The following is a 16,917-nucleotide window of genomic DNA, read 5'->3' as shown; positions in this document are numbered from 1 at the left end:
ACCGTCAGTCCCTCTTCTTTTAGGCCACTAACACAGACATTCGACAACGACGACATGGAGAGAAAACAGCAGAGACTGGAAACTGGAAGCATCTGTGTCACGTTTATCATTTCGTTTAGCACCTCGGTCTGACGTTGCCCCTCCTTAAATCAAAGGCAGAAATTTTTCCACAGTAAGGAGCAACCTACTGACTTCCACAATCAGACATCTTAGCAAACATCTATCCTGTGACAGATATTTGAAGCTTACTTACCTTTATTCTTTTCAAAGCAAAGGGTTTCTCTGAAGGTAACACAGTATGGCTTCGTACCTCCATCTAAGATGACCGTATTCAAATAAAACTGTTCTGTTAATCAAAATAATTTAACAAGCAAATGTTCCTTCCAGTTTTCCCACATGTGAGTAGCTGAAATTTAACCTCTCTGTGTATTAGACAAGTGAGAAAAATAGCTTCTTAATCAATCATGGCAAAATGTGGATGGACCATTTTTGATAGCTTTAACTATTTAACAAAAAAAACAAACAAAAACAACCCCCATTACCATGGTTGCCCATAGTTTGCATGAAAGACGCCTTGACTGGAAACACTCGCTAACAACTGGTTGGAGAGGAGTTGCAGTGCGAGTGTTTGCAGATACAGTTGTCAGAAAGATGCCAACGTATCAACATGCTAGCAGCCATTTGCTGCTCGCATGTTTTTTTCCTAGGAACCTGTAGCTGCCAACTGGTCACCGTCCAGTTTCTACCCTATGTGACAAAGTTTCATCACAAAAATGCAAAAATACCGATTAAGAGAAGAACAGACAGTAATCACTAAGGTCTTTGGAAGAAATATAGTGATGAGTTCGTTTATTGGGGGGCACTCACCTTACGTGAAAATAGTAAGGTGAGTGAAAATAGTTTTTTACTATTATTACTAGCCTGTGAATCTTAGCTCAGGGCAAAAAAAAGAAAGAAAATCACATGCACCACCTGAGGTGGTAAGAAGAACTGTGTTGTTTTCCAGCTGTTAAAGCCAAATGCTGAATTTTACACATAATTAAAGGACATTTACATTCTGTTCTTTGAGTGGATGCTTTATATTTGATTCTAAGCATTCATACATCTGAGCACAGATTGACATTGTTTCTCTCATTTGTTAATAATTCTCAATAATCCCCACATAACTACATTCCAAACAAAGTTGTCCCGCTCACAGCAATTGTGTGGTAGCTATAACCCAGATTTAACTACGACAGCTCCTTTCAAAGCAATCCGCACTTAACATCAGCGTTTAGTGTCATGCAGACTGTTGTTGCTTTGCAGACACGGATGCAGCTGCCCGATGTAGAGCGAATCTAATTAAATGCTGTTCCACATTAACAGGATTGAGTGAACCTACAGATTTCTGCCTGCTCCCTCTGGCCTGTGAGTGGCACTCGTTGTAATGCATACAAGCAGAAACCGGATGAAGAGCTTCCTGGAGTATACACACATCCTGCCAGACACAAGCAAAACTGACATCCGTACACTCAGATGACCAGCACGCATTGTGCCTTGGGGTGGTGGAACATGGCGGCAATGTTACAGTCGTACAATAGATTGCCACAGCGAAGCTGCTTTTCAAGGCTTATGGGCTTAATGTGGCCCCGGGCGCGATTTGGAGGTGCAGCCTGCAATGCCACTCTCAATCTCAGCCTAATTACAGGTGTAGCTCTACTTCAATCAACTGAATTAAAAAATTTTTTAAAAATACTCCATCATAGCCTGCAGATGTTTTGTTGTCAGTGGACTTTAGGGTTTTGGATCAAAACCAGTGTAGCTAATGTTTTACTCCATGTGCTGCCAAATACCAACCAGGAAACTGTGGTTTCTAAAAGACACAGTATATGTCTACACGGCCTACAGAGCACACAGTGTGTAAGTGGCTGGTTTCTCCCAACACAAACTACCAGCAGAGTACTGAATGTGGGTTTGTCTTGATGAGAGCACACAATGAGCTACCTGCTAATTATCAGGCACCATGCATATGACACTTGGTTATGGCTACGACTTCATAAACAGTCTAAATGGACAAAACAAGAAGTATGACATTATTTAGGCCGGCAGTTATAAACAGCAAGCCAGTGCTCTTACAAATGGGGAGTCCATATGGGAGTCTGCTGTTCGACAGGCTCTCTTTGCGCTCTGTTTATGTGCTCACTCACATTTGTTAAGACAACAGAACAACTGGTCAAGATCTTGGTGCTCACTGCTTCACAGGGCTGACTGCAATGCTCGTGCTAGAAACGGGTATGCTCACATAATATTTATAATTTCTGACAGATAACCTACCACAAGCAGGCCACACAGCCCGCTCTTTGCGGCTGCCTGTTATTCCTTTTCACCCTAAACTTTATGGACCTGAAACATTTCCTGCCATTTCATGCACTCCCATACCATTACTGCTCACTTTAAAACAGCACGAATGCAAGCCACCTCTCCTGTAGGCGCTAGAAAAAAAACAAGTTTATAAAGGAAATGGATCCAAGGTGCTGACGCTAATAATCTTCTCTTTAATTTGACAGCATGGGAACGACTGTAACATGCAACCTAAATGTGAAAATTTATTGAGCATGACAAATGTCTGTCTGCTTTTACCTCAGCCAGAGAACTTGTTAAAAACTAAAAAGGCCCAGAGGCTCCAATTTGTACATCATAACATAATGTCTGCTGGGTGGCAGAATAGAAATGGCAGAGATTAACTGCGTTTAGTGAATACAAGTCGTAGAGCATGAGAAGTGTATACTCCTTATGAATGCACTTATGAGGCAGGGGGAAAAAAAAAGTGGTCAATCATGATGTCTTGCTTGTAGTATCTTGCTTGCAGATACTGTGTAAATAATGATTTGGTGCCAAGCAGCACATTTGATAGAATCCATTTTCTTGGAAGTCATGACACATGAAACAGTGATGCAAAGACTACAGTAACAATCCATAGGTGATTTTTTTAAGACAGGACAGAGGGGGGTGATCGACAGGCCTGTATTAGCTGGTTTATTAAGAGAAAACAAGCAGGACAGAACGTGTGCTGTGCTGTTTTAAGCAAGTCTTTAAAGAAAGATGTGCGTTACTCTTGAAGTCAAGGGTTAATGCACTCAAAATAAAAGCCAGGAAAGTGAAATTTCCTGGCAAAAAAAATTCACTTTCTGATACAGTACCGTGCAAAAGTCTGAAGGAACAGCTGATTTCTTTATATGTTGTTAGGAAAATTGGCAATGGGTACATACGTTTCAACAAATAATTGCATGTTTGAGCAAACACAGAAATACAGTCATTCTTACAAAGGTGAAAGTCAGTATTTGGTATGAGTGCCTTCATTCCTCAACACAGCCTGAACTCTTTCTTGTAATTTCTTTAAATAGTCTTCAGGAATAGTTCTTCAGCCTTCTTGAATGACATTCAAAGCTTTTATTTGAATCCTGGCTGCCTTTTGCCTCAATGATGCTTCAATAATGTTGCTGTTTGGGCTCTGGGGAGGCCTATCCATAACCATTTCTCTCTAGTTATGCATCGACTACACAGAGTGTGTGGGAACACTGTCGCACTGAAAAATGAAGTCGTTGCCAATCATGGTGGGTCAAAATGTGATGGTACTTCTGTCTTCATATTTCCATCAATTTTAATAACTCTCTAACACCACTGACTGAAATGCCGCTCCAAACCATGACAGAGCCTCCACCGTGTTTTACAGATGGCCGTACACATCATTTTACCTCTATCCTGACCTCCTCCATACGTACTGATTCATCATTCCATAAGACCTGTTGCCACTGATTTTCAGTCCAGTTCTTTTCATTTTCAGTTCATTTCTTAAGGAAACTACTTTCACATTTTGTTCATCTGCTGTAATGAAAATGAAAAAAAAGAAACTAGTGGAGGCTCAAGACCTTTGGGACCAAGAATATTTACACATGGAGATTTATAGCTTTTAACATCAATTCTACTTTATAATTACCATTCATGCATTTTGTCAGGAGAAGCTGTTTGATATTTTAATCAGTGCATTCTTCATTTTGTTAATTAGTTCTTTTGTCTCTGGGAAGAAATCAGTTCTGCTACATGTCCTGTTTCCCAGAGGAATACAATGTACACTTGTGAAGCCCACCAGATCAATCTGGGTGGTCCAGCAAAGTGGGCAGCAAATGGACCAGCCTGGACTGGTTCAGCTACGAGTGGACTTTTGTACAGGACACTTTATTTTCCCCCTCCAACTAATTTCTTCTCAATGAAATGACAGACATGACAATTCCCCCCCAATTTTTAATGAGCTCACAAAGCCACCTCACTGTTCCAATAAAGAGATTCAGTCAGCAATTTTCATACATTATACAACACACACACACACACACACACACACACACACACACACACACACACACACACACACACACACACACACACACACACCCTCTACAGTAAGTTCATGTAGGCCAAACAAGAGGGACATGACGCAGTGCTGCTTTTATAATTGATTTGCTTCCACGGTGCATTCCCTAACAGTCCACCGAAATCCAATAACTGCTAATTGCTCCTCCAAACACGAACATTTGATTCATAATGACTCTTGTCTTTCACACTCTTGTCAATTTCTTTGCGCACATCTCTGTAACTACGGCTTATCTCGTGTTTCAACCCTGTAATGAATTCACAGCGCAGGGTCCCTCCCTTCGTCAGATCTTAATGATAAGTGAAGTAATTGCTCAGGGTCCACGCAGTCATTACAAGCCCACCAGTCTGGTCCCTTAGCAACAGAGATCTGCAGCCTAAAGATGATTTCCTGCACCAGCCTAAATCGCAGTCACACAGATTTATCAGCTATGAGAGCATCTATTCTCTAGAGCTTAAGCACTTATCCCACCCACTGCACACTCCTTTTCCAACCTAAAAAGCCTGTCCTCATTTTCATTTTCAGCTCCAATATAATTGTTTTAGCACAGCCGCTGGACAACAGAAAAGGAGATGTTGCAACACAGATTGGTTTAAAACCAAGGCATATTTTCCTAATTGGAGGAACCTGAAAAGCACTGTGTACAGCGAAGTGTCTCCTTTCAGACATGTAGAAAAGTACTGGGAGGTTTATCTGATTAAATGAAAACATCTGCTTAATTGCTGCAGTGTTGTGTTCCATTAGGCCATGATGAGCAGCACAGAGCTGGGTCTTAGAGGAGTGAACATACAGGGTCAAAGATCCCTTTCATTGTACTAATGATATATCACTCTAAAGTCTAAATATACTTTGAACTGAAGACAGCCAGAAGATAGATACAAAAATAAATTCACACACCTGTCCTTAATATTTTGATTAGGAGATGAATACTGCAGCACTAATGAGTTCCTCTTGCCATAGCTTGTAGTTGGATCTAATTTGTATGTCACCTTAGACAAAATCTGTTAAGCTAATAAATCAATGTAAATGTCAATAAACATAAATTCATCACAGTGGGTTTAGTGTTTAGTTCCATCAACGCTAATTTCAAATGTCTGCTGGAGACTCTACTCCATCAAATATGTATATAAATAATCTATAATTAACTACTGATCATGTTTCAGATCACCCCCCCTCTGAAAGTGGCAGTCACACAAAACATCCATTCAAGTACATAAAACTGTTTGTGAACTTTAGGGGCTGAATTTATCAGCCATGTCCAACAGGCCGTGTTTATTGACAGTTGTTTTCCTCGGGGGGGGGGGAACCAAATGCCATCCATTCCCATTTCCATCTAATTTCTAAGTAAACCAGCTATCCCAGAGCCTGTGCTCTACAAGCAAAACAGGAGTGCTAGTTTTTAATAAGTTCACCACGTGCTATTCGTTGTTGCGTGCTTAAAAGCTGTGCAAGCTTGCGTCTTTCATCTAATTAAAGTTTTGTCCAATGCAAAACTATCCATCCAATTCAGTCTATTCCAACAGACTCTGAGCAAATAGTCTAACACTGAGACCCGTAGCTAATTTAGAACAGGGGTAAACTATTCATTTTCTCAAGGGGCCACAATTAGGATCCAACTGTAACATCTACTCTTTATAAAGAGATAAATTAACACTGATCAGACATAAACTTAGCTTATTGGTGTGGCCTTCCACAACAGTCCCTTGGGAAAATTAATTGCCTACCCTTGATTTAGAATACCCAATTAACCTAACAAGCATTCCTTTGGACTAAAGGGGAAAAATAAAAATAATTCAATGCAGGCACAGGCAGAACATATAAACTCCACACTACAGAAGGACTAGGAACCTTCTTGGCGTCAGGTGACAGTAGCAACCAATGCACTACTGTGATGCTCACATAGTCCCGAATAAGATGAGAGCAGGTTGCAGACACACTTCTGCAAATACACTGGCAACCACCAGTTGTGAGCCAACCTGTGTGCATATGCAGTCAGGTATTTTATGTATGAATTATAAAAAACAATGATGTCATTAAAACTTATTTCCACCATCTCACATCAGTTTGGCAACTGATCGTCTTTGTTTAGCTGTCATATCAAAAAAAAAAAAAAAAAGCGTTGGGAAAGTTACCCACCCTCCACGCAGCTGGTTAATAAGCCTCCTTTAAGGATCCTGAAGTCACAAAGGGAGTGAGCAGTCAGCTGAATGGGGACTTTATCAATGGTAATGATCCATAGTGAAATAAATCTCTAGAGCAGCTGTGTAGTATTGATGCTTAACAAACCCTGTCAGGAGATGGCTTTGCATACATTTAGCAGCTGTGGGAGCCGATGAGGCACTGGTGTAGCAATCACGTTCTCATTCCGCTACTATATTCCACTCCTCTTTGCATCACATGAAAAGCTTAATAGTTTTGTCTTGCAGCACCTTAAACTGAGCTAATAATGTATTCAATCTCAGCCGCATGGATGCCTTTAAGTATACTTATACAAACCAATTAGCTTTATGTAGCAGCATGCTCTAATTGTTTGTTTGAAGTGGATTTCTAGAGTGTCAGTGCCTTGTCAGGGCCTCCTCTAGTCCTAGCCCTCTCTCAACTTGAGTGACAGCATCGCTTGTTAAGGCTGTAGGGCAGAGGGCAGGAATCACTCAGCGAGGGTTGAAATGAAAGAGACCAGGCGTTGTTGTACGGATGGCACATACAGGGCACAACGCCAGAGCCACAGAGAGCAGGGGTTGACTTCTTGAGCAGCAGCATTTTAAGTTCACACCATGAGCAGCACATCAGCGGTATATGGCCAGCCAGCCGCTAAAGCCTGAAACAGAGCTCCAACCCCCATTCGGCGGGCTCCCCAGCGCCTTGCCTTGATCTACAATTACCACCCGTCACTTGCCATTCCATTGAAGAAAAAAGGCTGTTTAATGCATAAAGGGATAAATGAGGAAATAATTAAATTTTTAATCAAGCTGAAAGAATCTCTTCAACAATAAAACTGCTACAACTGGAGGAGGGATCTTCTTATTTGGAAGGAAAAGAAAAGATCCACAGACCTCCCGCTGAGATAAGAAGCTTCAGCTATATTGAGATGTTTAACCTTACACGCTTCTGTACTGCCAACAAAAATCCACTCGAGAGTTTCTCAGTCCTGCTAATACAAATGGAGTAGATGGAAACTTGCACAGATTTGTATAACAACAATAGACTGTACAACAACAAAGAGGAGGAGGAACATGACAAAAATACTACTCAGAGAGAGAAACTACAAAGTATCCCAACTCATTGTTTTTCCTCCTTTTCTTTCTCTCTGCGCTCTCCAAGATTCCATGTTGAACAGAGAGCAGCATCAAAAGCACATCAGAAACAATACATAATGAGCACAATGCATCCTGTAGTGGAGCCTGCAGTATCGTGCTGGCCTTCACTCAGTATAAAAAACACCAGAAAGGACTGGATAGAGCTATAGCCAAAGTCTTCATCAACTCTCAAACATGCCAGCTCCCAACAAGCTGCTCACAAAATAATATGAACAAAAATCTCTCTAAGGCATGCAGCTGATAAGTCAAGTAGATATCTAAAATGTATATAGTTAAGGTTAAATATTTTTAAATGAATTAAACATTATAAATAATAATAATTTAAAAAACAAAAACAAAAACAAACAAAACACACATTTAACTTTCAGTAAACTTATTTGGTACATTTCTGAGGCCTGCCTTAGACTAACTGATGTTGACACCAGGGTAAGGCTTCTGGTCTGGGGGGGAGCTTTCTGTAGAGAAGTTGGGGCATTTTCGGGGTGCAAAGAGGATTATGAGGGGCCGGGAATGAGGGGGCTATTGTTAAAGCCTGAGAAAGTGTGCAGGAAGAGTGGCACACACTCGGGAAACAAACTAAATTCTGGTGCGCATGATGAATGACAGGAAACTGAAGTTTAGTTCTGCACAGTAATGCAGACTCCATACTCGTATGCACGTTAGTTGCTTAGTTGCCCAGTGTGCGCTCAGAAAATATCATGAAGGTGGGCAATCCATAAATTATGATCTGGATGAAAAAAAAAAAATTAAAAAAAGAAAATGCAGTATTTGAGTATAAAGTGCATGGTTAGCATAATTTCGAAATATAGTGATTGCCTGCTGGAGCATTTCCATTATTCAGTGGCTGCATTTGGCTGTCTGAGATGACAGAGTGCTGCTCATCTGGGAAATAGCTGGGCAGGATGATGCTGCTGCTGAGAGGCACAACCCAGCATGTCTGCAAATGCAATTATCAAAAAGACCTTGAGTCAGGATGAGCATACGCCGTTATTAAAGCACTAGAAATTCGCAACAGAGAATCCATTTCTGCTGTTGGTAAACCCTTAAAAGCACTAAAAACATATTTCAAAGCAAATGGATCCCACATGAACGCGCAAAACATGGTAGTTATTTTTCATGAAAGACTGCGGTCTTTACTCCTTCCCTCAGCTCTATTCACTGGTTTGACAAGGCTGGAGCTCAGCTGGAAACATGTGAGGACAGATGTGGGGTTGTTTTTAGGCTTGGGTGGCATCACGTATTTACGGTAAAACAGGGGATTTGGAAATGTCTGTAGGAATGTCGAAAATACAGATGCTTGTGTTTTGTTGAACTTCATAAGCAGCTCCTGTATTGAAGTTAGATATTATGGTGCACTGCACAGCATGGAGGACATCTCTGTCACTGAAAAAGGAAATTTAGGTGAGGACGAGCTCAGAGAGTCACACGCAAGTGGAAAAAAAAAAAAAAGCCTCTGCTACTGTTTGGGAATATTTTGGGTTTAGCTTTCCCATCTAAAACGTCATGTCCAGGTGAGCTCTTCAAACAACAAAAATTGGTTTATTAGCTACATTATAGCCACTATAGCACCAACAACGATCATCAGCTCCTCAAGCAAGAAAGAAAGAAAGCAACCAATAAATAAATATAAAAATATTATGTTCTACCATCTTTTTTTTTTTTTTTTTTTCCCCAAAGACGTTGCACAATTGTTCACAGCAATATTGTTTTCATCAGTTGGATGACGGTTTCTTGAATGGCACCACTTGGATGCAGGCAGTAAGGTGAATCCCAGCATGGCGAGTTAAGGTGAGGCAGAACTGAGTAGCTCTGGACAAGCAGAGACAAAGGGTAGGGAGGACCTCTGTAGCGTGGGTGTGATTTGATTACAAAAGTGTGACACGTACCAAAAATAAAAAAACCATACTCTGCAAATTATGCTGCACACCAGTTCCCATGACAGATTCGCACACCACAGACCTCTTCTGCCACCTACACAACAACAATGTGAAAGACTGTGGCGACAATTTATGAATGGGAAGCACAAAAGAACAGTACAAATTTACTCCAGAGTCAAATTTTAGAATAGCTACTACAGTAGCCATCATGCATTTTATATTTTAGACATTTCACATTTTCACATTCTTAATTTAACATTTGCCCAGAAGATCTAAAAAAAAAAAAAAATGGTCAAAATAACCACATTTCATTCCCTTCATATAACAATTAAATTTACAGACTGCATCGTCTTACATATCGTTATTGAGATTTTGGTCCTGTCACACCTTCGTATAGGATTCTTTTCGGTTAGATGGTTAGAGCCATCACGTCTTAGACCTCACAGGGTTAAACACAGCCACATGCTTTCTAGAGTCTTTTCAGACTGTGCATATCAGTGCCTTTGGTTAATGTGGCACCATCCACCCACCGCATCACAGCCTGTGTAGCACAGCCAGAACTGCTTTAAAGAGCACATTCAGCTCTCACTGCTTCTTTTGTGTGTTGCTCATGAGAACAGAGACACCAGGGAGTCTTTCACCCCCAACTCAAAACGTCAAAATGTGTAAAAACAAACAGTAAAATCAGAAGGAGGCGAATGCCTTTTAGACATAAATGAAAGGAAACATCCTGGTCTCTTTTGTGTTAGTGGGAAGAAGACACTGTGGGGGTGGAGTCTGTAAAAAACACATAGCGACCTGGTGTGAGGCCACAAGTTTATGTCCAAGCCCTTCAACATGGTAATAAATCGCCAGAGTGGTCCTTTGCACATTTAAGTCTGGCCGTTAAACTTTAAATGCATTTACTTTTCAAAATGGCACCACAGTCCAGCAGATCCCTGCTAGGTAGTCATGACTCCACTCACTGACTAACCCCCCCCCCCCGAAAAAGAAACCTTGGAGCTGCATTAGATCCTTTGAAATTCTTTCAACAGCAAAAGGAAACAGCTGCAGTTGTGTAGCGTTGACTGCGCTAGCATACTGCAGTAATTATTTCAGTCCTCATGCTGGCATCCTCCTACAGCTGCTCACACTTCACCACTGGCAAACACAAAAGCAGGCCTCGGATCGTGGTTGAAGCTTCGCTCTTGTTTCTTTTCTCTCGATGTGTTAACTTGGTGCCAAATACACAAACTGTGCTAACCGTCGACTGTGCCGCTAAACCCCAAAACCACCAGCATATTTCCTTCTGGCGTTTATATAAACAGACTGTGACTGGAACAGATTCCCACCATTCAGATAAAGAAGTGTTATCTGGGTGTTTGCATAATGAGCAGCAGTCGTGTTAGCAGTGTGTTGCTGTATGGCATAAAAGAAATGAGAAGTCACAATTATAATCAGCAGGGTGATCTCAAAATAAACATCAAAAGCGTGGTCATCTAAGGGCTTTGTTTTTTTTTTTCCCCCCACAAATTGCAGCCATTATGTTTCATAATAATAAAAGATGGTGCGAGCCATTGCAAAAGAATCATTTCCTGCCTTCTTTTCAGTGCCCACTCTCAGCACGGCAGTAAGGTTGCAGGGTTGTCTTTGAATTTTTTGGGGAATATTTGGAGTCAAAGCAGCCGAGCTCAAATCATCCAGAAAGAGAAGTGGGTATGATTAAATGATGAGTCTAGGACAGAAGGTGTTGCTTTTAAGGCCAAAATAACTCTGAGGACTCACAACAAAAGAAAACAGAAGGCATAAAACAAGAGGAGAAAGAAGGGCAACTACAGGAGACGGCTGTCCTGCACAGGAGGACATGAGAAGGAAAGATCTGAAAGCTACTCAGCTGAGCCAGGATGAAAATCAGACCAGACAGGACGACACTTGCAAGAACCAGTGGGGTTTTTTTCCTTTTAAAGAGATACTCGTGTTTTTCCAATTGAAAGAAAAAAAAGCTTAATATTTACTGCAGTCCTTCGGTATTACAACTCCTTTCTTTCAACGAGTTTTCATTAGAACACACAACCTCAGATTCATAATATAAAAGCCAGAAGATTCCGTTCAACAATGGTCAAACTTGAGAAACCCCAGTGTATTATTACCTTATAATACAGGGCAGCGCTTGGTACACCCACCCATTCAAACTGGCAACTAAAGCGCCACATATACAAGATGCGATCTGTTATCTCCATCCATGAACTTCTATAAATCGTTTGGCTTTGTGCGGAAACATTCAGAGCTTTGAGTCCACGCCAGATATTTAACTTGGCCGTGCTTTCAGTTTCTGAGAATGGACAAAGGGAGAACATGTGAGAGGAGGTCTAGAAATCATGAAAATATACACCTCCCTTCTTGGAAAACAGAACCACGTTCATTCCTGAAACATCATACCTTCTTCTGGACACCAAACTGTCAAAAGCTTCAGCTTTGCTTTTATTTATTACCTTTATTTTACCAGAAAGTCCTACTGAGACCACAATCTCATTTACAAGAGACTCAGCTTTGCAAGAGGAAAAAAAAAGGAAGAAGAAAAGGAAGAAAAACAAAAAAACAATGCCACCATACCAAGCACGATTGATGGAGATGCTGCCTGTGTTGCCCTGTGTGATTATGCCCTGATGCCAGTAATTATGCAGGGCAATTACAGCATACATTATGAACCCATCTCCACCCAACTGGCAGGACCCTGCCCAGATTTTTTTCCCCCTCACCACAACAAAGCAGAGCGGATTCCTCGCAGTCAGTCAGCCTCTCAAGCTTAAAGAAGTCCAGATGAGGAAAAGCAGAGCTTTATTAAGTACCTGTGAGAATTTTAACAGGCTTGCAGCACGCTTTGGCCAGCATTTCTCATGTTGACTTTCTCCTCCCTCCCATTTTTTAAAAATGTATTTTTGGACAAGCCTCCTATCTACAGTTCATCTCAACAGCTTAGAGGGTGAACACCTGGAGCAACAGAGTGTCGGGGAAAAGTGATGAAGTGATGAAGATGCCTTTGTTTCTCAGGGGGTTCGGCCACACAGCGAAGTCTGTGGACACGAGAGAAATGATTCCACATGTGGGGTTTTCAGCTACAAAGGGCTACTCTTTGCACTCCGAGAAAGAATCCCAGAACAGAACTGTGCCCCCCCCACCTCCTCTCTTTGAGCCTGACTACATTTCCATCAAAAAAAAAAAAAAAAAAAAAAAAAAAAAAAAAAAAATGAAAATGCAGTCATTTTCATTTGCAACAATAATTCTTTACTTTTATTCTCCCTCTTTTAGTCAAAGTACATACCTCTGGCTCTTGCTGTGCACCATAATTATATGATAGATAGAGAGAAGATGAATAGGTATAGGCTTTGGCAGAAACCCTGGCATTCCTGACACAAAACCATCATCTGACTTATTTCAGCTTCACTTCATCGGCTTTCTAAGTTTCTGTGGAGAACAAACAGTGCACCATTGATGCGGCTACACTAAAGATATGTAATGATCTCAGTATTCTATACTCCGCCTTTACAAAAAGCGACCACAACAGAAGCCGAGGTTGTCGGAGCGGAACCTGCTACCTTTGGACTTAAAAGCACACCTGCTGCTTCCAAAAGCAGCAGTGCTGTCAAATGAGCAGGTGGCGAGTGACATAGTGGTGAGCAGCGGAGCGCAGGGAGGGTTAAGTATTTCGTCTGTGTTTACCCACTCCCTGCACTCGCATGGTCTCCTGACTCAATTTAACACCTCACAGGCTACAAGTCGCACAAGCAGAAAGGTGCACACTTTAAGTTTGTCTTCTTCCTCAGAGTTCTTGTCCTTTAAACAAGAAACTATGTTTAAAAAAAAATGCAGGCCTCCAGTCCTGTCAAGAATAAATATTGCCCCCCAAAAATACATACATGTCAAAACATGAACTACCATTTTGTTTGCACTCAGTGTAGCTGCTTGAGGGAGATTACTGCGCATTACTTTTTAATAATGTCTTCAGGGGAATAGTTCCCAACTTTAACAACAATGTAGGTCTTGTGTGCCAGTATTGAATTTGCTTTATATCTTGACTATTGGCCATTTTAACTAACACCCAAAGATGTGAAGTAATGAAATTACAGAGGCACCGTCACTCCTGACGCCAGACCAAAGTAAGAGCACTGGAATTCGATTTCAAGCCTTTACTGTTTACAATCACGTGGAGGGATGTGTGTGGGTGTGAATTAAAGTGAAGTTTGAAAAAAATAAAAAAAATCAACACAGTATTTTTCATTTCACATCAGATTGTTGGATGAAATTCAGACATGAAATGCCGAGTTTGAGCCAAACTGTGAAGAGTGAAATCAAGAACCTTCAACAAGATTTACAACAGTTCTGTGATGATTTGTGTTAAAGCCAGAAATAGAAATAAGTGAAACAGGTCTCTATAATATCAAATCCCTGAATATAACATAGGAGTTATATGAAACTAAGCAGGTTAGATTCTTTTGCTAATCGGGCAAGTTCAATACTGTACATCCTTTTTGTAACTACTACTATGACTTTTAACCCCATTTGAAGCACCATACTACATTAAAATTTTAACATGTACAGAATGAGAACAAACAGGTTGTGAAATCAACTGCTAAAGCCCCATTCATGCTACTCTTGAGAATAGCCTGTGACCCTCTGGTAACCTCCAGTTGCTAGGGAAAGTCTGTATTCCCTTAATCTGCTTGCAACCAAAGCAAACCAAAGAGGTTTTATTTCAGCACCTCTGTGTGACTGATTTCACTGACGACAGCCAGGAACCAGTCGCCAACAGGTTGGGGAATACAGATTTTTCCCTCGAGTCCAGCGGTTGTCAGATGGTTGCTAACTGGTTTGTGTGACCAAGCCCTAAATGATAACAGATGCTGATCAGTGCACCTCAGCAATACAGTTCTTCAAATGTTACAGCAACACTTTGAATACAAAAAGTGGTGATTATTACAGCTTACTTTTACTAAAGCTTTCACCGTGTAGAGAGGTGTTCTGACATAGTCTATAGGGACACATCAGTAGTAAAAGTCTGAGCTTTTTTCCCCTTCTCTGTATGATATATTTCCCCTTATGTTCAAGAGAAAGAAAAATCATCTTTCAAAGGAGCATTAACTCAGTCAAACAAATTTATAGAAGTTGATCTAGATAAAAAGGGCCGCACAGCTGATGAGAAGCCACCCATAAACACTCCTGTCAGTGAAAGGAGTTGGATTGGCAATAAACCAATCGCAGTCAACCAGGAGATTTTCAGCCGACGCCAATGTTTAGATGAGAAATCAATGACATTGTGAAGGTCCAATACCACTGCCACAAACATGATGATGAGCTATATTAGGATGGGAATTTCTGTTGTAAGAGCTCAACAAAAACAACAACACACAAAAAAGGACCCCCACTGTCCTTTGACCTTCTACTCTCATTGCTCCACTAAAGCAGCTGTGGAGGGCTCCCTTTCCCCCCCCTGAACTTTCACCTGCATCTCATGGTCCTTCTCACATAGATACTTTAGTGTTGAATGGCACTCAACAGCTAGTGTTGGAACAACATCTGTACTAGCTCACAATCAAAACCTTGATGTGCCAAGACCAGGCCAAGCGTCCACCCATAACACCATAAAGGGCGGTTAGATAGCGAGCAAGCTTCTTCACAAACCAAAGTCTTATGTTTACATAATAAACAAAGTCAAAACAGGCCACAATGGACGTTTGAACAAGTTCACAACACAATGGAAAAATGTGCTCAACGTCCAGACCAAATGCAGAAAAAAAACAAAAAAACCCTCACCACCTCTGAATTTGCAGCCATCACGTCACATTAGGATGACTATTAGGGAAACAGTTTAGCCAGTGACTATTTAAAAAGCCATAATTTGATGCTGCATCCATTGAATCTTCCCCAGATAAGAGCCCCATGACTGCATTCAGTCATCTCCCTCCCTCCAAGGCCCTTTGAGAAAATAGCACCAATCATAACATGTCTCAGCACTGAGTGAACAATGCACAGGACAAGAAAGAAGCCGGCCACAACTCTGTGTGCCAGTAATCTCTCTTTGAGGCCCCCGCGTCTCTTAATTGCCCGGACACTTGTGTCCGAGGGTTGCTCTCGTTCCTCAGTGAAAAGATGAGACCTCTCTTGCTCTTTACAACAGGCTTAAGCTGATAAACCCTTTCATTCAACGTGGCCGTGGGATTGAGGCTTCATGCGAACAGATTGGGTAAAAAAAAGACTAATAAAAACAGCGATTAGCCTCCAACACAGAAACAGAGCTAAGCCACAGCACAGCCTCAGCAGGGGGTCTACTTTCAACCACTAAAAGTGTCTGATGATTTGTGAGAGCCTTTTCTGAGGAACACATTCCTTAGTGCAACTACATGAGCAGGAATGCATGTGGTGTTTTTGTTTTTACAGAACAAAGATGTAGCGGATTCCAAAATAGGATGTGACGAGTGAAGAAATACACAAGCGAACCTCTCTTGGTCTCTCCAAGCCTACTTCTAGCATGCATCCTAGACTACTAAATGAGAAACCCTCTTTCTTGGATAATAAGCACCTCTCCTGACATTTACTTCCTGACAGCGTTGCTCTCCCTTCATGAATCCTTCTTCTCATTTTCTCCCCAGTTACAGCCAACACCTCCATATGGGCTGCCATCAGTGTTTTTTCTGGCCTGTTGCTGTTGTGCATTATACAGAAACCGTGTGTTTGTCAGCAGCAAGGTCGAGTTCTCTGCGTGTTTGCTTTATTTGCAGCTGATGTGAACAAACAAAACAGCACCATACAATTCAATACAGGTCTACAGCATTACAATAAAAACGCAGGCTGACACTAAAACATAGAAAGCAAGCTTTGAATTAAAAAGAAAAAAAAAAAAAAAAAATCTTTGCAGTCTGAAAACAACTCCACCTGACAAATGCTCCAAAAGGAAAAGGGTGACGTTAATTCTTTGCTCTCTACCAGCTGTGAGGGAAATATACGAGTCTGCACCTCCTAAATGAATCAATATTTTCCCCGGCCACCCCCCTGCTAGCTACATACAGAAAGGTTTCCACACACACACACACACACACACACACACACACTTCCTTTTAAAAGATAGAAACGTCACTAAAGAGAAAGATGAGAGCGAGTCAAAACAGTGATATTTTACCTGCTATCGCTGCTGCTTTTTGAAGCCAGAGATAATCATGCAGAGCAGGGGCATTATCAGCGCCGTCTGCGCTAGCTAGCCTGGTTAGCAAGCTTGATTCATCACTTGGCATTATGTAAAACAGATTTTACATTAAACATACTTAATAGGAAAACTCAAACA

The 16,917-nt window shown here is 41.2% G+C and overlaps 1 protein-coding gene across 2 annotated transcripts in view; it reads right to left on the bottom strand.

Annotated features, from left to right (window-relative positions):
- Window positions 1-16,917, bottom strand: part of nxn (nucleoredoxin) — a 67,223-nt gene that overhangs the window by 36,999 nt on the left and 13,307 nt on the right. The window contains exon 1 of one of the 2 annotated variants that reach the window (XM_005474748.4): window positions 16,756-16,843. The exons of the other annotated variant lie outside the window; for it this stretch is intronic. The gene's annotated coding sequence lies outside the window, so the exon portion shown is untranslated. Of the gene's footprint in view, window positions 1-16,755; window positions 16,844-16,917 lie in introns of those variants that run through there. 2 annotated transcript variants of the gene reach the window in all.

The sequence above is a fragment of the Oreochromis niloticus genome, linkage group LG14, assembly GCF_001858045.2.
Source record: "Oreochromis niloticus isolate F11D_XX linkage group LG14, O_niloticus_UMD_NMBU, whole genome shotgun sequence".
Taxonomy (NCBI): domain Eukaryota; kingdom Metazoa; phylum Chordata; class Actinopteri; order Cichliformes; family Cichlidae; genus Oreochromis; species Oreochromis niloticus.
This window is presented reverse-complemented; position numbering and strand designations above follow the sequence as displayed.